Raw genomic sequence first — 24,082 nt, 5'->3', positions numbered from 1 at the left:
TACAGAAACTGCTATTTCTATCTTCCTATCATCAAATAGCAATAGGCTCCTCTGAGAGACTCAGGACGTAGATCTTATATATGCTTCAAACTGCAATCTAGAATCTCTAACTTCTACTATTCTACCTATGGAGAAAGCATGAGGAGCCAACCTGGAAGAATCCTGGGAATTTAGACACACAGCCAGTGTGACACAGTCCTAATCCTGGCTTGTGTTATATAAATATTGACTGTTCAAAAATGGTTATGTTTTTAGGGTGCCAGACTGGTGCCCAGGTGTGCTGGTGGCTCTAACCTCATGTTGATGATGTGCTAGTTTGGATCTGACACTTAGCAACCATTATGAAGAGCTAACACCAATACTGAAACAATTACAGGGAGTGTATTTAGAATAACTCAGAGAGCTTATTTAAATAATAATAATTATTATCCATCGGTAATATGCGCTTTCACGTGACCAAGTTGTGCAAAATTCTTGGACAGCAAGCCTCTTGGCAAGCCTGACAGTCAAACCCTAAGTGAAGACTCTGGAAATCTCTGAACTCAAACTCAGACTTCACCATCTGGTGGGGATAGGTCTTTTCTCAGGGCTGGATTTGGAGACACATTTGGAAGCATGCTTGCTGTAACTTCTCCTTAGGTGGTTGAGGGAAAGGAAGGTATTTTGAGATATGAGCCTTGCAATGTTGTAAGCCTCTACATCCAACTCTTAAAAAAATAATACTATTTTCTCTACTATAAAGAAACATGAGTCTTTCCTGAAAATGATCTCTCAGACTCATGCTCTCTTAGGCCAAAATCCATCCATGAGCACAAAGTTGTGTGCCGTTAGGTCTCCTATCTGGGGGCTTAATTGCAGCTGCAATGATATTCATCCTGTTCAGAAACGTTAGAGATCAAACACTTCCATTAATATGTTTCAGTACTAAAACCCCTTCCACTGGGATGCTGAGGAGCTGTCCAAATCCCTTTTAACCAGATTATTATTCCATTTTATTCTGCAAACAGAACAGCATAAACTTCTTGATTTTATACATCTCAGATGATCAGAACAAGGCCACTTGAATTTGGTTGACTCAAGTTTAGGTAATTTTGTCTTCTTCACACCTTCCACCAGAAAAGGCTATGAAGGTTCCCAAAGTAATTCTGAAGTAAATACTTTGCCTTTAAACTTTCCAATTGGATTTTATGTTCAGAAGTTCTAAAGAAACCTATAAAATAGAGCAGTCCTTCAGGAAAGCTTCAGTTCTTTGATTTTTCCCAAAATAAGCAGGCCTAATTCTGCTCCAGTGATTCTGGAATGACACGCTTGTGACTCACGCTATGCATGAGAAAGTTCTTTAACATACAAAATCTCTCAATTTATTGTCTGGTATTTCCTATGAAGTAATTGTTCCTGAGCAAATCTGCATAGCATGAACAAAAAGCCTACAGTTTCACTGAAGAGTCAGTCAGATCTACACAAGTGTTATGCTGTTGTAAAGACAGAAAGCATAAATGCCTGAGATCTGACAAGCATAGAGTGAAAGCACTTAGTAAGAAGGCAATGCATCCACAGAAGATGCTCTGGACATATTTAACAATGCCCAAAAGGTAAGTCTTTCACACAAGTATGGAAAAAAACCCACAAACACTTCCTGAAGTACCAAACTCCTTCTGATAGGTTATGTAGCATAGCATCCAAGCACTGAGCTTCTGGACATCCACAAACTGCAAATGTAGCAGCTGGGCTGAAGACAGCTAACTTGTTAACATCCCCAGACATATAGAGATAGATTTGTAATATTTTCAGTATTTGAGCTGTGAAGTCCTTGAAATCAACATGCACAAAATCTACAGACTTAAAGAGAGAAAGTGTTCAGATAAATCAGTAAAAGTTAGCTATATGAATAAAAGAAAGCCTAGAAATTGTGGTCAGTTCTTGATATACGTCAATACTTGTATTGCTATGGATGAAGAAGCAAACAAAACCACAATTAATACAACATGTAATACACACATGTAGTGTATATTACAACATGTAATTACATGAACTTTATAAAAGTATAATGTAGTACATTACCTTTCAAAACATTTGCAAACAGCTTCCACAAGGTGCTTTGAAAATCACTAACCAGTGCCTGGTACTGATGACTTGAGCTCTGCATCATGCACATCCCAGCATCACATGTATTGCATATCAGTCTGGGGCATGAAGGGAAACTGGGGCGCAGTTAATCCACCACTTGCATCCTTTAGCCTGTGGCAATCAGTAGCTGCATATGTCTTGTACACAGAAAGCATAAAACTAACCAGAGTAGCTTTAAAGGAAAATAGCGAGCATTCTGGAGAAAAGTATTCCTTTATGTTTGCAACATAAATGCATATGAGTGAATATTTGTGGAGAATGAAGTTTTAAAGAACTTGACTTTATGGACAAATCAAGCAAGGAATGCATACTTATCATACACAGAGAAAAAAATAATGCAGTGACTTCATCAGACCATTGGGTGATTTCAGCCGGCTGCTTTTTTTTTTTTTTTTTTCCCTCCCTGCAGTTGTTTTCTATGCAGTCCTCAGACATTCTGCAAAGGAATTAACATGACACCATGCTGTGAAACAAGGAAGTACTATGCATGCATCCCGGTATCTCAGCATTCATGGGATTCCTAAGAACCAAAAAGAGCATCTACCTACTTGGATTTCTTGTTATTTGGGGGGGTTCCCTCTTCTCTCTGCCTCACAAGGCTTTTACAGGAGATTGCATCTTTATTTTTTAGCTCAAGGCTGCAACAGGATGTGCCGGTAGAATTTAGGTGCAGTGATCTCAGTTGCAATACACAGACATCAGGTTCCAAATGTAAACATCCCATTGCAAGATCATGTGGATTAAACTGGAAAAAATACTTCAGGATTACTATTTTTCCTCCTTCTCCTTTGCCTCAAGAGTGTTTGAAAAGCACACTGCATTATACATTTCAGCTTAGAAACTTTTATTGAAAAAAGTCATGTGATTATGCTCTTACAAGATAGTCTTTTAGACACCTGATATTTTTCAAGTGAGAACAGTCCTTTGGATTAAATGTTAGGTACAAACGTAGATTTTAAGGTATGGGAATGTCTGATATTATAATAAACATTGAAAATAAAAATAATATGCTGTGCCACACTTAACTGATCTTCAGAATTATTTCGATTGCACATGTATTTTGCAAATCCTCTTGCTTTTAAAGTTTACAGTTTTCTAAGGAACAAGATGGCACAGGAAACAGCTCATCGTGCAGATGCCTACACACAATTTCTTATTACTTTCAATCCTGAGAAGTCTAAACTTGGTCTCCTAAAAGCAATGCTGTGACCTGCAGGCACTCAGGACTGTTTCCCCACGTGTGCTAACAAGACCACTGCTGGTCTCATTTCACAACCAAAAGTTTCTTTACTGCTGCAATTGCGTCAGCGCTTACTGAAATGGGAACAGAACAAATACAGACATCTTTGTTCCCCACTTAAAAAAATTAAGAAATGCAGAACTGAGAGCCTTCTTATAACAGACAGTGGGGAAGACTCCTTTAGGGATAAATGTTGCTTAAACAACTCACTGAGCTGCACAAATGCCAAGGCAGCAGGAGAGGCAGGTTTGCAGCGTGCCCTCCCAGATTGGCGAGGAGAGAAACAGGTCTCTGCTGCACCAGCGGGTGCAGTATGATGCCACCGTGAGCTGATGAGGCAGCTGACTTGGGGCACTGGCATCTGGGCATGTGCTGGCCCCTACCGCACTTTTGTCTCAGTTCTTTTTTTCCTCTGAAAGCAATGCAGCAGGTACCTCACTGCACCATGAAGTCCTCTACCTGCAGATCAGTGTAAGGACTGCTCCTCCCCCTGTACCTCTTGCAGGTGCTGAGCACTGCATGTCCTGCTTTGATCCCTGAGTGTCCTCCCTTCCACAACATACATACACACATACACCAAGCCAACCAGACACGAATACCCTTCCTTTCTGTTCTGTACTTGAGTGCAAAAACAACTGAAATGTCTGAAAGTTTTTACTCATTTGGGAGAGGGAAGGAGGTACACAAACTCTGCTGATCTAAGCAGCTCATGTAAAGCAAACCTGTCTGAATTACAGCATAAATCACCAGCAAAATTACTTTATTAAGCCATGACGTAAAACACATTAAACAATGAAAACAATTTGTGGATACCACCATTTCTCTTTCTTGAAAAGGGCATTGCAGAGACAAAATTTATTCTTATCCTACTTCATTAAAACAAAAGTGTAAGAACACATCACCCCATTGCCTCCCTTTGAAGGCATGTCAGCCTGGGATGAGTCTGCGCCTGTGTTATATTTCTGCCTTCAGCAGACCTTTTAAGATTTAGAAAAGTCTTTATTATTCCTGCAGTGTGTAAGTGCTATGCGTAGTCAACTCACATAATGGATTCACAATATGAAGTATGTAAGTTAATGTTTTTGCAGTTCTCTCATACTAAAAGGCAAGTATTTGCATTTACTTTATGTCTCATGCAACAAACGATGATGTCTAAGGTCACAGATGTCTGTGGAAAAAATAACAACCTTTCTTAATTGCAACATCAGCGCTGTTAAAATAGCTTAGGACATGGATTAAGTAAGAAAAGATTTAATTAAGTTGCACTTCTTTTCTACTGCAGAGCTGTAAAAAGGTAAGAATTTGCAATTGTATAGATCAGAGAGGGACCGGGGCTGTTGGGTTGCTTGGGCTGCAACTTCTCGTCCCAGCCAGTCAGCACTTTAAAGATGCAAAACGTCCAACTTAAATCTATGTCATCAGGTGTTTCTACGTTTAAAATGCTGCAAGAGCAGGTCCTTCCTACGCCAATGACACACACTGGCACAAACCACATGTACTCCGCACTCTTGCACGCAGGGCTTTCAGAGTTTTCTGGATGACTAGCCAAAGCAGGGGCTTTCTGTGCCCATATGCCACAGCAGTGCAGACCTACAGAAATGAGTCATCTTTATCAAATCTCTCCTTCAGTTCCCCAGAACCTTAAGCCCTTCCTGCCATGGGTGATTGTGAGCAATGTTCAAGCCTCCTGTTTCAAGGACAAAGAGGCAGCACTCAGATTGCAATCACTACTTCAGAGCTCTGAGTCAGAGAGGGGAAAAGAGCAAAAATCAAGAGAAAACTTATATTTTAGTTAGCTCATAACTGCTATGAAGTAGATGAAAATGGTAACTAGTATTGAGTGAAGGTCACGAGGCTTATCTAAGAACATAGGGGGAAAAACAGACAGGGAAAGGAGAGAGGGGAGAGAGAGAGAGGGAGGGAGAGAGCACGAGCACTGCAGCAAAGAAGCTACACTCAGCCAATACATGCTGGCACTTACCATAAAAATAGAAAGATCCAAAGAGAATCAGATTAAAGATCCTTTTTATCTCTCTTCAATAGAAAGATTTCCACATGAAGCTCTGAACACAGCTGTCCAGGGAAAAGCAAGGCAGTTTGATGCTACACAGAAAACACTAACACAGCACTGGCAAGTCCTTGCTCAGCCTTCCAAAACCTGCAAGCAGTTTGTGCTGAAAAATCTACAGTAAGAAGTCTGGAGACGACTCCTACATAACGCTGCAGCTAAAGCAGACCGCTGTTTTCCTCCAGTCACTCAGGCTGCACTGTTTTCATGTTCATCTTCTCACCATTACTTACATCCTAGAGGTGGGCTTGGGGGTGGGGAAAGAGATTTCTCCTCCAAGTGGAAAGGAGAGCAGAGACAGCATCAGCATTTTTAATCAGTGGCTGGGAGTACCCAATCAGAGGAACTGAGTTATGCCAGCGTGACAGTTGTCCAAAGCACGGCAGCCTGGCGCGGTCCCTGCTCGCACAAGAACACTTTAGGTAATCTGCTGCTTAACCCCTGCAAGCTCTTCTGTGCCCACACGCAAAGCAAACAAACTGTCGTCATGCACTGTCTCTTCTCTTCCAAGGAAAAGAGCTTTGAAAATTATGAGCTTTTTCCTGGGCTGCTACTCTGATATGCTGTTTTCTATATCTATCTATGCAGTAGTACAAAAGCAAGAAAAGTTTGGAGGTTTGAATCCCAGCATCATTCCATTTTGCAGTTTATTATCCAGTACCTTCCATGTGTAAAATACGCATGAAACTCCTCCTTCTTCAAAGGTCTCTTTTTGGAAAAGAAAGTAGTCTGTGAGAGATTTTACAGCACTGATCTACTGCTGTGGAATGTCTTATTAAAGACAGCACTGTTTTTGACATGAAACCATGAAACTCTGACAGCAGCAGATCCCCCAAAATACATAACCAAGGTCTCCTCCAGTACCCTCTCAAAAGATAACTTGTATTAAATTTTTATGATGCTATCTATCATGCAACTGGACATTTTAAAAACAAAAATAAACAGACAGACGTCAACCTAATTTGCAATATGGATACCCACAGTCTGGAAACAAACCATTCTGTGGCATTAACCCTATCAGCACAGGACAATGATGCAGTCAACATTAAAGCTGCCAAACTCTGCAACTTCCAGAGAATGTTTCTGCTTCCAAAATATAAATGCCTAGATTTAACTGGAGGATAAATTCTTCTAGTTCTACTGCACAATGCAACCCACAGTGGAACAAGCAAAAATACAGCATGCAATTTGCATTTAATTAAAGCAGACAGTCTGCTAGTAGACATGCAATGTTAAATGTTTAAGAGCATTTTTAGAATGGTCAGTCCCAGATTTCTGCCATATCATAAAATAAGCATAAATATCACCCAGCTCATATTCACATTTCAGAAGATGGCCCAGGTATTTACGAGGGTATTCTGGAAATTAGTCCCATTATCTGACTCAATTCTTTCTAAGGTGCCATGTTGACAGAAGACTTAATTTTCAAGGCCCAGGATAGCATTTTGGGCAGCAGCATGGTGCATGATAAATGTTTCCAGACCTCCAGTGGTTGCTTCTACCATACTTGGTTGTACTTCTACCAAGTACACGGTGCTTATCATGGCAGGTTTGTGGGAGTTTGATATAATCAATCTGCGAGGCCTCCCCATATCTATACTTCCACCATCATCCTCCATACCAAAGAGGCTTTACTTGCTTGGCTTAATTGCAGCGTATGTTTCAGATTCATGGACAACCTATGTAATAGTGCCCATAGTCAAGTCCACCCCTTGATCCAAAGCCCATCTATAAATTGCATCCCTTCCTTGATGGCCTAGAGGTGTCATGAGTCCACCGAGCTAGAAATAGTTCACCCTTATGCTGCCAGTCCAGATCTACCTGAGCCACTTCAATCCTCGCAGCCTGATCCACCGGCTGACTGCTTTGATGTTCTTCAGTGGAATGACTCTTTGGTATGTGAACATCTACGTGATTTACTTCTATAGCCATGTTCTCTACCAGTAGAGAGAACAGCAGCAATATTGGGTAGCAATATCTTTCCATAATGCAGTGGCATACGATGATGGTGCACTCTGTACAAATTTCCTCCACCTGGATTGCAAGCATCTGAGGTCATCTGAATCTTGGGATAACTGATAATCATCCAAGTCATTATTATACATCATCTCCAGCACAGCTAATCCCCTCAGGTACTGAGTATCTTTCTCCATGGTGGTCCACTTGCCTGGGAAACATACCAGATATTCCTTGAGGGCCTATCTTTCCTTCATGGCTAACAAGAGTTGTCTCATTAGGGTGAAGGCTTGTGCCCCTTTTCCAATCACTTCATCATTGCCCCCTTCCCTAGAGAGGCCTCCCAGCTGCCTGGCTTTGCTGCCTATTAAGTACAGGCTACTGGACCTTTATCCTAGCATTGGATCAACAAAGTGACAATACATATGCTCATCTGGATGACGTCTGAAGTCAGTTAGCATATCTGACAGCTCACTCAGAGTTAGAGGTTGGACAGTTAAGTTCTGACTCTTCATGCTCCCATCCTCATGATGGCACCGCTTCATTCTCATCTTCTCCTTCCATCCTCGTTTTAGTAGGAGTTTGTGTCCTTACTAAATGAGCTGAATTTTGCAGCCATTTTTTGTCTTGTGTAATAGAGGTGACTGATGCTGGCACAGACTGCTTCCTGATTGAACTGCTGGGTCTGGAGCAACCTCAGGGTCTGCTGCACTGTCGTCAGATCTGGAGACCTCTTTCCCTTTCGGGTGCTGAATAATGTTAAACTTGGTAGGCACTGGCCAGACCCCAGGATGTTGCAGTGATTTGTGCCTCTCTAGAATTGCCAGGGTGGCAGCACACCTTTTCTAAATATTTCACTAGTTTCTCAGGATTCTGCCGTTGTTCAGGAGTGAAGTTACAAAGCACTGGCGTTGCCCACTTTTCTAGGTACCTGCCGATACCATTCCACACTTCCTCCACTCATAACTGTCCAGCCTCAGGGAAGATCCCTGGGGGATATTCATAAATAGTTAACTTTAAACAAAACCTGAAACACATTCAGTAGGCGTAGCAATAGTAACATGCTGGCTTGAATATTCCTGCTCTTCTCTCCCTTAGCCTGGCTCCCCGAGGAGAAAAACTAAAGAGTGAAATTATTAATAGTTTCCGAGATATGCTTTCCAAAATGTGAAGATGACAGCATTTGAAGATGAAGATTGAATACAAATACCAGATTAGTTTCTCAACCAGCATTACAGCGTGCAGAAAAATGATAATCTTAATTCAGCCCCTGGAAATGGTAAACAGAGCAACACTGATCATATGTAGTAAGTAATACAGTCCCATGAAAAAACTCTGAAAGATCTCCAAAAATAGAAAAAATAGCATTGTGACCAGCAACTATTAAACTACTGTAACATTTACAACAATTCTGTTTCAACGCAATCTCGTCAAATCTGTCATTTTCCTAATGCTTAGAGCTCCACATTGGGTGCCAAAAGGACTGTTGTGCTGTAACCCAGCAGCAGCTCAGCACCACACAGCTGTGTGCTCACTGCCCCCAGGTGGGGTGAGGGAGAGAACAGAAAACATAACAGAACTCACAGGTTGAGATAAAAATTATTTACTAAGACAGAAGAGGAGAATGGAAACAAAAATGCAGTGATTATATATATAATAGCTGCAATGCATTCACTCACCACCTGCTGACTGATGCCCAGCAACAACACTACTGCCACCAACTGACGCTAGCAACACGAGGTATCACTCCCCATCAGTCAATGCCCAGCAGCCCCTGAACAGTGGCTGACTCCTGCCAACTCCCCACAGCTTTATGGCCTGGTGTCACACAGTATAGAACAACCGAACAACCCCATGCCTCATTCAGGTACTGTTCTGGCTCTTCCCACCACACTCCCTGGCCTGGCCCTGGGCACACTCCCATGACTCAGCAACAACCAAATATCGGTGTGCTACTAACATTGCCTAGACTGAAACCAGGATAATGGGTGTCTGGAGACACTTTACAGAAGAAAGACTTCACATCTGCTCCTAACATCATGTTTTAATATTCATTCTACTGCCAAAAAATAATGCTTTTTTCCCCATATTTCCCACAGACAAAGCCTTGAATTTGAACAATAAAAAGAGGAAAAAGTCAGAAACAAATTCTATATAAATGAATCTCTCGATTCCTTTTTTCTCCTGTAAGGATGTATGCAAAGCCTAACATTGGCATAACAGCTCTTTGGAGAGAAGAAAGCAAGGCAGACTTGTGGACAATGCCATGAATATTTTCCAGTGAGTCTCCCAACAAATAAAATTGGACCTCATCTTTGTAAAAGGAAGAGATTGCACAATCTGTCCCCACTTTTTTCATGTAAGCATGAGAGGTGCAAGAAGAGGCTGCCCACAGAGGCAGGAAGAACTGCAGTGGTGCCATCCAGATCCTCTCTGCTGTCAGCTATAAGAACACAAAAGATATGACTAAAGGCTACTAGAGTAGTTAATTCAAGCTTTCTGCTAAGAGTGGAAACACTCAAGTAGTTTATGCAAGCTCCTATTGAAGCCACCTTCAAGAAACTGGAACAAGTCTCTGACATGCTCAGGGTATATTTAATGCTGGATTTGTCTTTCTGGTGAACAAAAGATCTCAAAGAAAGAAAAACAAACTCAGGACTGGGGATTCAGAACTGTTCTTTCTATTCCTCCTCAATAATTTATGTGACAACAGTTCAAACCAACGTTTCTGAGCAGGAAGTTAAAGATGATACACAGGATTTAATAAAGATCCCATCTCACTACTGGAGCTTCAAATGAACAGCCAGCTGCTCAAAGAAAAGAAAGGTTTAGGAAGGCAGGGGGATGGTGGACTCTGCCAGCATGCAGGCCCCTTCTTCACAATATTCTCTGACAGGTGAACATGTGAATGTTGCAGGGAGGTGAGTGAAGCAGTAGAACTGAATATAAAGGAATAAACCAAATTTCAGTGAAAGATGTTTAAGTTTCACTGAGTAGTTTTGGTGCAAGTGTTTTGCTTCTCCAATACATCAGGATCAGAGAGACCAGGACAGGCTGGAGAGTTGTGTGGAGAGGAACCTGATGAGGTTCATCAAGGACGAATGTAAAGTCCTACACCTGAGGAGGAATAATCACGTGCATCAGTACAGGTTAGGGGCTGACTGGCTGGAAAGGAGCTCTGGAGAGAAAGACCTACAGTTCCTTGGCAGACAACAGGTTGACCATGAGCCAGCATTAAAAAGGGTGTGTCCAGCATGCTGAGGGAGGTTATCCTCCCCCTCTACTGTGCTCTGGTGAGGCCGCACCTAGAGTACTGTGTCCAGTTCTGTGTTTTTCAGCTCAAGAAAAACAGGGAACTACTGGAGAGAGTCCAGCAGAGGGCCACGAAGATGATTAGGGACCTAGAGCATCTCTCTTATGAGGAAAGACTGGGAGACCTAGGGCTGTTCCATCTGGAGAAGAATGAGGGGGGATCTTATCAATGCTTATAAGCATATCTAAAGGGCAGGAGTCAAGGGAATGGGCCCAGGCTGTTTTTGGTGGTGCCCAGCAACAGGGCAAGGGGCAATGGGCACAAACTGCAACACAGGAATTTCCATCTGGACATGAGAAAGAGTGACAGTGCACTAGAACAGGCTTCCCAAAGAGGTTGTGGAATCTTCTTCTCTGGAGATATTTAAGCCTCATCAGGATGCTTTTCTGTGTAACCTACTCCAGGGAACCTGCTTTAGCAGGGGGACTGGACTAGATGATCTCCAGACGTCCCTTCCAACCCCTACCATTTGGCAATCACTCCCAGAATGCAGAATGTTTCCAAGCTCTGAATTAAATGAAGGAGACACGAAGGAAATAGTAAAATCGAGAATGTAAAAAATGCGTAAAACCTTCCTTCTCTGCTTGCTAAGAGTGCTGGGGCACCTGTCCAAGGAATTCAACACAACTCTGGTACCTTGTATTGAGGTTCTTGATGAGAGCAATGAAAAGCTCGAGCTTCTGCCAATTTTGCCTTGCATGAAGGTAACTAAGAAAAGTTAGTACTGCTCAGTTCAAATATCCTTCAACTTTGCTTTTTTTCTTTCCACTTTGTTATTATCCATTTGATTGTTTTCAATTATCAAAATCCTAACCTCTACACTGATCACTCAGCGCTGTGACAAGGTTTCTCGTTAGTCATCTTCTTGGCAGTCTTAAAACATTTTCTGGTCTATGAGCCTGCCACATTATGGTTCTTCACACGTTTTGCAAACTTTCTGGACTATTTTTGAGGCCATGCAGGATTTTAATGAATTCTTTTAAGACACATAGAGAGAAGATATCTTTCTGCTGATTCTAAAACAGTTTGCTTTGTGGTTTCTAATTAGAAAACTCCTGAATTAGTGTTGGAGCAAAGTATCTGAAGCTATATTTTTTCCCTACAGGCAAAACAGAAATAGTTATTGTATTTTTCTGCTTTTAAAATTATAATTGGCTATCCCAGTATTTCTACAGAAGAATTGTAACAGTTTAAATAAAAATGCAATTCCTATCATACTGTAAAATCTTTCCTGACTCTAGGAGATGCTTTATCTATTTTCTACTGTATTACACATTAATATTCATAGCTGTCAGCATAGCAAATTTTCAAAATCTATTTTATGGCTTTCCTTGTAAGATAAAAATGATATATTTTTAACAAGAGAAGGCTTACTTCACTCTTCAAAATGTCCTTTCCATGGAAAAACTAAGATGTTCTTAAATATTCTTTAGATAAATAAACAATTTCTAATAATATAAAAGTGGCTTCCTTTTTCAAGACTGCTAATAATAAAGCAAGAAGTATCAATATCTGTCCAGGGAGAAACTTTATTTATCCTTGGTTTCTAGGTAAGTGAAAACTGAGGAGTTCACAAACTTTCACACATGCTGCTGATGCAGCATTTGGAATTGAGTAAGGAGGTTCTGAACTGCTCATAGAGATGGAAAGGAAAGAAAACTGAAAAGCATGATGGAATTCAAGAAAAGATGCTGCTAACACAAAATCAATATGACCACTAATACTTTCTACCTTGGTTTATGTATTTATTTATTTTATGTCATTCACAGAGCAATTTTGGAAGTACCAGAAACATCCAGATGGGAAAGATGAGAATAATTAATCATCAAGACCTTCATTTCTACAACATAAATTTAATTCTAATGCAGGTGGGAAGCAGTACAAGTAACTGACAAGACTGTGTGGATAAAAACTACAGCTGCTGAATATGCCATCTTTAGTCCTAATTAGAGTGTTTGTAAGACTTATTTGATAAAAATAAGAAAAACTGAGTTCTTTTACGATGAAGCCAAAAATTCCTAGTAGAAAATCAGTTCATAAAAAAAAAACACCCTGAAAAACCAATGTTTATAAACATAATTTAGCAGAAAAAGTTGCAATATTCATGACAGTATTCTAGAGACTCTCTAAAGGAAATTTATCAAGGGAATAATGGTAAACTCCCCTCCCCTTACAGACTTTTTTTACCACTAATGTTGAATTTCCTTGTTTATTATTACATATAAAAAGTTCTGACATTTAGCTTCATCGTGGGAAAAGGGCATAGTCTTGCACTCCCATTTGTCAAACAAAGCCACAAATTCTAATGTCTAAGCATAAATATTGAATATTTTTCATTTTCTTCCTACAAGAGAAAGTTTCCCCCCTCCTCACTTCCTTTGCAAAAAGGACTGTAAATCAAAGCCATAGAGAGGTAACTGAGGGATATGAGTCATACCAAGCATGCCATTACCAGTTCTACATTTAGAGTATCACATTTGGTCTTTACCTCAGGATCTCAGAATTAGACTCTCTATAAATTAAGTATGAAAATTACACATGTATTAGTTCTTTAAGTATAAAGTACATCTTTAAGAAGGGTGTAATAAACAGCAACAACAAAAAACTCACAGCCATATAGCGTGAAGCCAAAACTAGCAGGTACAAGCAGGGAATATACAGAGCCCACTAAAGTGAAGTCTTAATTTAATGTTGCTTTTTTTCAAGTAGGGAATCAGTATTTATGATTACTAATTTTTAAATATTTTAAACTGAGTTATAGTGCTACTGTTTTCAGTATATTAATGATGTTATGCACAATGAATATGAAATTACTACTAATCAAATCAAAACAGAAGCATAGGAAGCAATTTTAACACTCCTTACAGATCATACTTTAATGGTCCAGAATATTCTATTAATTCCTATTTCCCTAATTTAATAAAATTAAACTCCCAGCAATTAAATGGTCTTATAATAGGCCATAAACATTACATTTCTCTTCTAAATAACCCATTTATCCCCTACCCATACTAATTCCAGAACAGATGGTTAGGAGATAACCTAGTCAAACAGTCAAAATAAATACAAAAAATATTAAAGCTTTTTTATTTTTTCTTTTTTAAATGCAGAAGTTATTTTGCCACATATTGTTGTGCTTTTACTGTAAATAAACAGAAAAGTTTGCTGCTCATTTAAGACAAAAAGGACAAAACCCTTTCAGGATGAGTGACTGGAGAGAAATGATTTAGAATACACAAAGGACATAATCTCCTGAAGCCCAATCTGTAGGTTAGTTCCCAGTGCAGATAAGCACAGCACTAAGATGGACTGTACAGTAAGAGGTTAAACTGAGGTCCACTTACCTTTTAATGACAGAAGTTACGTCTTGTCCCTCAAAATGCTAAAGTTAGCAAACAAGTCAGAAGCAACAGTATGCTAACCCATTACAAAATAAGGAAGCAAACACAAAAACATTACAAATTAGGATACACATGCAGACATGCACATAAGAGACAAGGATTTCACTTTACAATATTAACATAGAGAGCATTGCTGAGCATATAGACACTTGGCACCTTGGCTGCTAATTTTTAATAGGTTTATAGAGAATCATTCAACAAAAACAGTAACTGAGTATGTAAGATCTCTATGAAGAAATAAAGTATTTTTATTAACTATTGTTTTGAAGTTTAACATTCCTTGATTAAAGGGTATGAATCTGATTAGATCTAATCAAATCCTGAGCTAATTAAGCTGATTCAGGTTGGTCCTGTTTTTTGTGGAGGGCTGGACAAGACAAGCTTCTTCAAATCCCTTCTAAAATAAATTAAAACATGGATGAACTCTTTCAAACAAAAACTCTCAAACAAAACTGCAAAACTGATCAATCCGTCACTGAAGCTTAAACATGCTTATGTACCATAATAAAAGAACCTGAATATCTTTTAACAGCAAACCAGAAAAGATAAATTCATGAATGAGATGAATTCCATCCCTCTTTTCATCTCCATAGTACTCTCTAGGATTTCATAGAGAGAATTTTATCCTGGGTTCCTCTGCCAAGCAAGGACCCAAATGAAAGTACTCTTACTGTGAAGCTTCGAAAATTGACTGATCAAGCTTTGGAAACTGACTCCATCTAATGAAAACCTCCTCCACTTGTTACCCATATAATTGATCCGTTACTTTAGTTCGTTCAGAAACACGGACCTCTTAAACATGCTCTATTTTTGGATGCTCAGACAAATTAAACAAAGACTCATGACTTATGTGAGATTTCTGATTTTTAATGGATTTTTAGTGTAAGAAGAAAACTCTAGAAATTTCACCATTAATAATCCTGTTGGATGTATGTAACACCAAAAGCAAGAGGAAATAAAAGCACAAATCTTGAAGCGTAGTTGGAACTATATTTCCAAATGCATCACTGTAGGCCACAGTCATAAATACTGCCAGCCACTGACAACACTATTTCAATAAAACCTTTTATTAGCAGCTTTACTGCCTTACAAAAGATTTTTTACAAACAGCTGAAAAGTACTGACTCCTCACCAATAAGTAAATGGTATAATGTGCACTCAAGATGCAATATAATGGAGAAATGTAATAACACAGGTATGTTTGTGATGAACTCAATAGTTTACGTGCATCTTCTGACCATCCTTGTCTACAGGTGACATGAAAACATGTGAACCAAAGTACACAATTTAATATTTTCAGACCATTGTTTCTTATCCAGTAGTAGAAAGTCAGAAAAAGGCAAGAGGAGAAAGATGTCAATACAACAGTTCCTTTAGCTTCACAGCTAAGATAGGTAAGATGAAGAATTTTAGTGAGAAGAAAAATAAAAAGAAAAATGTTTGAGTCAAGCCAGAGTCAGCATTTTTTAAAAGGTTCTTTTGATGTAGGCAAAGAATGTTTCTGGGACAGTGAAAGCTATCTTGACTGAAGCAGACAGAAGTGCTTTATTTAGTTCTGAGTATATAAAATCCTTCTATTATTTTCCTCCCTCCTCCTTCCCTTCACTCAGATGCATTTTTAAATGCGGGGAGAAAAAAAAGTTTGCAAAATGTTTTTTGACAAATAGTTTTCAAAGTTTCATATACAGTTTTTGGAAGGGAGACTTGAAAAGAGAATGCTTGTCATCTAACACTTGGCTTTGCCCATCCACCTCCAGCACTTGTCATGGGAGTCTGGTAGGAAGCCAATAGTCTCAGGGCACAAATAAACCAAATTTGGAGTGAAATGGGTCCTGCACCTAATCGTAAAGCTGCTTGCTGCTCAGACACATGGGACCAGCCAGGAAAGTTTGGGAGCACAGTCACGTGCCTAAAATTATAAACTAGAAGATCAAAAAAAGCACTTAAACTATCAATAGTTTGGAAAATATCAGTATTTCCCAAGTGAAACACACTCATGAAAAAGGAAATCAAAAGGAAAAAGACACTGACATGGCAACAGTGCTGCCTAAGATTATTTATCCTGGATTCACAGTTTTAGTTTCAGATACATTTTCCTCATGTGCACATCTACATCCATCATGAGCCTACAGTTTACTACTTCCTTATATTCATTGTAATTGCTGTTGTTTAAATTAAAAATAATTAATAATAGGGATAATAAATTGACCCACTCTAGAGTGGCTTCTCATTTCTAGGAAGAAGCAGGAATCTGTTCACTCTTGGACACTCGCTGGCAATGCAAAAGACAACTGCGCATTCCTGTGCCATTCCTAGGAGATGCTAAAAGTGTGAAATCCTACACAGCTCAACGGAAAGAGTCAGGAAGAAAATACCGATATAGTCCAACAGGCTCTTATTACTGACTACAAAGAACTGACATCTGGGATTTCTGTTGCTTTAGGTTCTAAGCAGGTTTCCCCTGAAACCACTAAGTTGTATGCAAGGAAAGAAGATACACAGGACACAAATGTCCCTGATGGAAAAAAGCTACTGTAATAACTTAAAGGATTTGGTAACTCCTTCTACAGCATGAAATTAAGACTGGTTCAAAAGACTGCTGATTTTGGACTGATTACTTTGCAAAATAGCAGTAAATCATCAGGGAAGCAGCCATGTCCAGCTGGCTCCAATGATACATTGCAACATTCTGTCTGCAACTCCCCATGCACACACTGCAAGGGGAAATCCTGTGCACAGTGCAGGAGATAAGAGGGCAAGAGAGACAAGATATACAGATAAAACTCACCTTTTGCTTTTGATCTACTGTCAGTTCTCCAGTACCACCACAGACAGACTAATGGCCACTGCACACTTGGAAGTATTAGTGGCCATTTGCTCTTATTTTTTTTCCACCTTAAATACTATTACCCCCTGATGTCAAACACAGCTTGAAGATGGTCCTGAAAGCTGGAAGAGGTTTTGTAACCAGACATGTTCTCACACTCTTTTCCTTTCTTCACCTGAGAAGGTTACCTTGCATTCAACAAACCAACATTTTGGTATGTTCAGTAGTTTCCAAAAACCAAAGATTCAGAACAGCTTTATACCTTGATATTTTGCTTCCTCTTTATGATGAGGCGTTGATCTGAGGTGTCAGATGTTGATCTGAAGTGCTAGTGTGGCCCTGGAAGAAGCAATTGTTTTGCTCTTCAGATTCACTGTCATTTCTATACTGAAATGACGTGACGTGACGTGTGACGATGTGACGTGAAAACACGTGACACGTGAAGGCAAAAGAACAATCAGCTGAGGAACACAGAAAATAAATCAAACAGATTATTACATAAACTCGCTATTTTCTTTCACCTTCCTCCCTTGCCTTTCTTTCACTTTATTGCCTGGATCTAGAAAAAAGAATTGACTATATTTCTGTGAAGTAGCAGAACAGTAGCTATTAACTCAGAAACATACCTTGCTAAGTTTGAAGACAGTCAGACTGTGTATAATTAAGGTCAGAAAAGCAGCTTAAATGGATACATTCACATACATTCCTTCCCAGGACACTGTGGGGCCATGCACACATTTCTGATCGCTATGGCTACAGAGCAGACTGGAGGAAGGCAAGCACCATCACATTCAGACCCCAGCTAGAGCTCTACTGGTGCAGTCACAGAACAACACAAGCCAGGTCAGCAAGACAGATGACTGGCAGACCCTCCAGGGCTCTTGCAGTGGCTGTTGCAGGGCCCAGCTATCGGCCTGCAGATGGCCCTCACCAGCCCTAACGTCCAGCCCCAGGGCAGATGTCCCAGATCAGCCCATCCCCAGGAGATACGCAGGGCCCAGAATGGTGCCCAGGGCTGCCTCAGTGCAACCAGCTGCCCTGCTGGCTGGTGGGACAGGCCCCAGCTGCAGGGCTCTGCCATGATGGACGCACTTGAGCCCCTCTCATTTAATTTCTGGATGACCAAAAGGAGATTTACCAAGATAGCAGTTGGATTTCAGGATGTTCAGTATTTTTATGAAGTTCTGTTTGAACACTTTGTGATCAAATCCCTTACTTCCCTGATCACAGAGTTTGCACAGCATTTTTTTTTTTAATTTTTTTTTTGGAGTACAATCAGCCAAGGGAACTTAAGAAGTTCTCATTTCAATTTTACATACACCACAGACACATGTGCTTTCTGCCAACACAGCACAGCACCCAGCTGCCCTGCTCCTTTCTTCCCTTCAGCGAGAAGACCCCAGTGTCCATCCTGTAAGCATCCTGCATCTAGCTCCTCAGCTTCAGGAGATCTCAGCCAAGTGCTTCACCTTACCTCCCTTCCTCTGGATTGGCTCACTGGCAAGAAGACAATTCATAACTCTGAGGATGCTTCAGGATATATATATTTTTTGATAATTCAAATGGAGGACAAACAGAACAGCACAACGCTATTCCCTTGCACATGGCCATGTTCTCTCCTTTGACTGAGCTTAGGCATCCTGCCCATTACATGTGCTCACTCACATTTAACACTGTTTTTGTGATTTCTGTCTATGCAGACATGGAAATGACCTGACTGTTACCATGGATCCTTCTGCAGCTGGGACGCCACAAGGCCAGTGAGCATGCCTCCTCACAGCACTGTTCCTCTTCCCACCCAGAAGTGTGTGGTCATGTCCTGCTACAAGTGCCTCCACAGACTCCAGAGGCAGGTCTACTTTGAAGAGAGAAGGGCTACGCTCTTTTAAGTCACAAATCCCCTGAAGATATTCTAATGGCAGCAATGCAATGACAGCAAGCATCACAAAAGGGACCTCCAGTTTCTGCTGCACTGGTGACTCAGGGGTCCTTGCTAGCCACAAACAGCAAAGATTTAGGTAAGGGCTCTTTGAGCTATAGAAAACAAAAACGTAGAGGAACAAATGCAACACTAGCCTCTGCAAACTCTTTTGGGTCTCAGATTGAGCCTGAGTTGACAGACAAGATATTTGTATTAGCAGGTTTTTTCACAGTTACCAGGGAAGGTAATAGCATGATACCAGTGAAAAAGAATGGCTGCAGGAACCAGGACAGTGTAAATGACCCCTCAGTGCAAAAATCAAAACCTTTTAACAGCTTGGCATGGAGATGAAACCGTTCCAGCTTCAACAACCCCTTTTCTCAAACACAGCATGAGGTGTCCAGGGAAAGATTGAAATGTTTCTCTTCCACCTGTCCATGTAAGGACAACGCTCATCTATGCCAGACTCTCCAGTTTTACCTTGTAACTTGGTCTTTCCTAATACCAGTCCTCAAGCCGCCCTTGCAGTTTGGCACATGTTACCCATCCCCTCCTCTCACACTTCCCAAGTGACTGTCTATATGTACTCACTTTAATTGGAGGAGTAACGTACATTAAGTTTGCCAGCTTCACTGGGATTCATTTTTAATAAGAAGATTGAAAAGGTGAAAGAAGTACAAATTCATTCTGTCAGAGCCAAAGGCTTGTTCCTGATGACAAAGTAGCAGGAGAGAGCAGAGGACCCCAAACTTGTTTTATGTGATGACAGATCCTTCCCTGTGCTGTCACTCAAAACCCCCAGAGCACCTTTTGCCATAAGGAAAACAGAGTGGGGCAACTTCACCTCCTCAGAGTCCTACAGACAGCCCAGGGGCTGGGGCACCAGAACATGTTTCTCCTACTCAAGCAGAGACTCCTTTATTGCTCACATATCCACCTTTATTCATAGTATTTCTGTCGTTGCTGATCTCACTAAATTTCTTAACATACAGGAAAGCCGCTCCTGGCTTCATGCTCCTTTTTTAACAACTGTGCTGCTATTTCTAAGTCTCAACTCCAAAATCTAAAAGTGCATGTTCCTGCAGCCTCTCTGATCACATAGAGCCATTGTGGTAATACATTTCTCCTAGGCTTAGTAGTTTTTCAGGTGCTTGCAGTGCTCTCAGGGCCACCATGCTTTTTTGCATATAGCAATCCATCACAAGGGTTTGTCATACACATGCCTTATAAAACTTGACCACACTGCAGAATAAAAACATAGAAGACAGGTCTGGGTTGTAAAAGCAGCCTTGCAGTTGTCCCACTGATCACAGTCCAGAGAGAATTTTGGTTTTCTTGTACAGGCCCACTTCCTCATGACCCTTTCTCCACACCCCAACTTGCCAGAGAGTCCAGTACAGCACATGTCAGCTGCAAGACGTTACTGCATAAAATGAAGGGGTAAAACCTTCTTCTTAAGTCTAAAAGTCACTCATCAGGTGCAGAGAGATTTTTAGGTTCCTGAAAGTGCTTCTGTAGGTACCCAACTTTACAGATTGTAAAAGTTCCTTAAGAATAAATCCATTTTGAGACCATTCAGCCCAACCTTTGGCTATTGTAGCACCATTTAAAGACTTTTCTTTTTTTTTTTTTTTAATTTCAGTGCAGACTGAATTCTTTCTTCAATTAAGCTGCTAACAGTGTTTTCATGAGTGGAACCTCCAGGAAGCCTCACACGGGCAGGCTTCCCTGCAACTAGCAAAGGTGTAATCTGAGGTCATGTACACAGGGGACCAAGAGCCCTCACTGGAGAGGCATCAACCAAGACACCGAGAATTCAAGGTATCATCCATGATGCCGAGCATTTTGCTGCATCATCCATGAAGTTCTTAGCAGCGTGCGTGATTTGTTGGCTTCTTCAGCTAAGAAAAATGAGGGTCTTTTAAAACAAAACTGAACATAAGGTCTAGACCTCATATGAATATGCTTCAATTTGTTAGAAAAAAAAGTGAGTATTCTAAAAAAACATTAGCACGAATAATCAGCTAGTATATTCAGAATGGCTTACTAACACATTTATACTGATTAACTATTTACCTTCCCTAAGTGTCCTGCATAAAAGCATATTAATTTACAAAATTAACCCAGCTTATTCAATTAGAGCATTTATCATCATAAAAAGTCATTTCTTATTAAGTAAATGCACAGTTGAAAGCAAGCGTATTTTTACTCTGTATGGAAGGAGCAGGTTAAAAAAAAAGGGAGGAATTTAGAATACTATGTCCAGTTCTGGGCTCCCCAGTTCAAAAGAAACAGGGATCTCCTGGAGATAGTCCAGCAGAGGGCTACAAAGATGAAAAAAGGGCCTGGAGCATCTCCCCTACGAGGAAAGGCTGAGAGACCTGGGTCTGTTCAGCCTTGAGAAAACAAGACTCAGAGGGGATCTTATTAATGTTTATAATTATCTTAAGTGTGGGAGGCAAAAGGATATGGCTCTTTTCAACCTCTTTTCAGCAGTCTGTGGGGACAGGACAAGGGGAAATGGCCATAAACTTGAGCATAGGAAGTTTCGCACCAATATGCGAAGGAACTTCACAGTGAGGGTGGCGGAGCACTGGAACAGGCTGCCCAGGGAGGTTGTGGATTTACCTTCTCCGGAGACATTCAAGACCCACCTGGATGCCTGTCTGTGAAGCCTGCTGTAGGGAGCCTGCTTTTCAGGGGGCTTGGACTTGATGATCTCTAGAGAAGGGCCTCTAGAGGTCCCTTCCAACCCCTACAATTCTGTGATTCTGCGATATAAATTCCTTATTTAAAGAATTTATGTTCTACTAGTTAATCTTATATACATTAAAGTTTGGAATTAGATTTCATCAAAGGTGGATTTATTAAGTCACAATAAATAAGAGCTAACAGTATATTCATGACCCAAGTACAGTATAAATGGGCTTGTGAAACCACAGGCAATGGAAAGACTTCATCCTAAAATATGCTTTGAAACTACATTAGCACTATATCAGTTCTCCTATGCATAAGGACATAAAATATGAATTTCAGGGGCGCATTTCTGTGAAGATAACCTTGTCTGATGTTATTCTGAAGTGTCTCAGGAGCTGTTTCACTGAAGCTTACGTCAGTCAGATCTCCAGGTTTTTAAGTAAAACTCTCTTTGTTCAACCATTGATGATTCTTCTGGTTCAGTTTTTGATTATGCACTGACTAATTTATATACTTCAGCTCAGAAGGACTTTTTACCAGCAGATTTCAATAATATTTTTAGCAGAAGATAATTCTAAAAACAATAAAAAATAAGTTAGGCAAAGATCATATTTCTGGACTAAACAGCCAGCAGTGTGCAGATACGCATGAACAATTTCACTGAGCTCATGAGTCTCTCTGTGTAGAATGTCTGGATGTTTACAAAGATATGCAGCAGTATTATTTCTGAAAATGACCAATTTTAGTCACTGCTTAATTGAAAGAATTCTTGACTACGCTCTGAAGTAATTGGTCTTTAACCTTGATGCATGTCTTCAGAGCTAAGCACTAATGGTCTTGCGTGGTGCCAGGATTTAGACTCAATGATGCTTATGGGTCCTTTCCAACTTGGGATAATCTATGTTTATAATATTTATTGTAGTATTTTGCTGTGCTTTAAAGGTGATTCTTGGTATTTTGCAGTTTCCTCATCTCTAACTTCCAAAAAGCAAAGTAAAGCCCAAAAGAGGAGGTGAAAAAACTGAAAGCACATGGTTGTTTACTGTAATCAAAAATTATAAGAAAGTATTAATAAACATACAGCCTCTTCATCAGAAGTCTTATTTCCAAGATGAACAGCATATCCTCAACAGTTTTGATTTGTTTAAAGACCTCGTTTTTGAGTGTTAGCCATTTCCACAATTAGGATGCTGAATTAGCCCAAAGAAGTATGTTTTTTCCCCTCCAGTGTCCTAACCAAGTGGAGGACTTGGATACCTACGTAGCACTGGCATAATTCACAGCGCTGTTTAATCTAAAGAAATGGGATCTGACTGTGAAAAGAATCACTAGTACTTTTGCTATTGTGCTTATGGAAAACGTTCAAAGAATTTTAAGTCATCTGAATTACAGTGACAAACAAGTGAACCACTGTTCAGGTTTATCATACTCTACCTTTAAGTTGTGGAGGAATATAACCTATAGTTTGGTACATTTTGTCAGATGAGAAGCATTCTTAGTCCACTTTCTGAAACCTTTTGCCAACAGTTCTAACCAAGTCCTCATTCCTGCTGTGCTGATCATTAGAAGTGATCTCTTCTTCCCCCACTATTAACTGGCCACAAGACAAACTCCATTCTTACCAGCTATAGCTTAAAACAAAGTTGAGCTCATGATTTCCAATATTTACCAATATAGCCTCTTTTTACTTCTGCAGTTTCTACTTGCCTTATTAATCACTTGACCACTTGCCACTCCTAATACTCGATATGAAGAAAGATTTAGAAGTGTTGTGCTTCACTTGGCACAGGAGGCAACACTCATCAGTGGACTAGTCAGATGCTTTACTTTCCCCTTGTCAGTTGTTACAATACATACAAGTCCCAGATCATTTCCCTTTTCAAGCATTTTTTTTTAAACAACTAACTAAAATTGCAAGTAACCCATAATAACAAGCAAGGTTCTATATAATGTAGACACAGCCAATTCATCACAGCAAATTGCATCTTTTATTCAGCTGCCCATCTAATTCGGGTCCAAATCCTATTTTTAACAATGACTCATTTAATTTCATCCTCAGCTATCTCAGCTCAAGATTATTGCATAATTCAACCCAACAAAACACACTAGAAATTTGTGTTACAGCTTCATTACTTACTCAAAATCAGTGATGTCTTTTACTTCAGCACAACAGAGGATGTTTACTAATGCTGATTCTAAACAATCAGCTCTACTAATAACAGGAAAGACAATAGTTTCTTTGCTATCCTGAAGATTACCTGGAGGGGTCTGATTTCTGCTCCTACCAAAAACTATATTTGTGACCTTGCAGAATAGTTGGAAAACTGTTCCACCTTTCTGTCTCTTCCTCCATCACCTACCAACCATATAAATTGCAGTTTAATCTCTGCCTAAGAAAAAAATATTGAAACCTATTTTCGGCAAGCATTTGGTGCAGCATGTTCTTATCTTTATGTATGGAGCTGTAATGATATTCTCCCTTCCCCCACAAGCGTCCCCTCAAATATCTCATTTTTCTTCTGCAGTATTTTC

At 40.1% G+C, this 24,082-nt stretch overlaps 1 protein-coding gene across 4 annotated transcripts in view; it reads right to left on the bottom strand.

Moving 5' to 3' along the window:
• Positions 1 to 5,783, bottom strand: part of ANO4 (anoctamin 4) — a 183,160-nt gene extending 177,377 nt beyond the window's left edge. For all 4 annotated transcript variants that reach the window (XM_021411848.1, XM_021411939.1, XM_021411757.1 and 1 more), the window contains exon 1: positions 5,349 to 5,783. The gene's annotated coding sequence lies outside the window, so the exon portion shown is untranslated. The remainder of the gene's footprint in view (positions 1 to 5,348) is intronic.

Source organism: Numida meleagris, chromosome 1 (assembly GCF_002078875.1).
Source record: "Numida meleagris isolate 19003 breed g44 Domestic line chromosome 1, NumMel1.0, whole genome shotgun sequence".
NCBI lineage: Eukaryota > Metazoa > Chordata > Aves > Galliformes > Numididae > Numida > Numida meleagris.
Note: the sequence above shows the minus strand (reverse complement) of the source record. Positions and strands in the feature narration are given on the sequence as shown.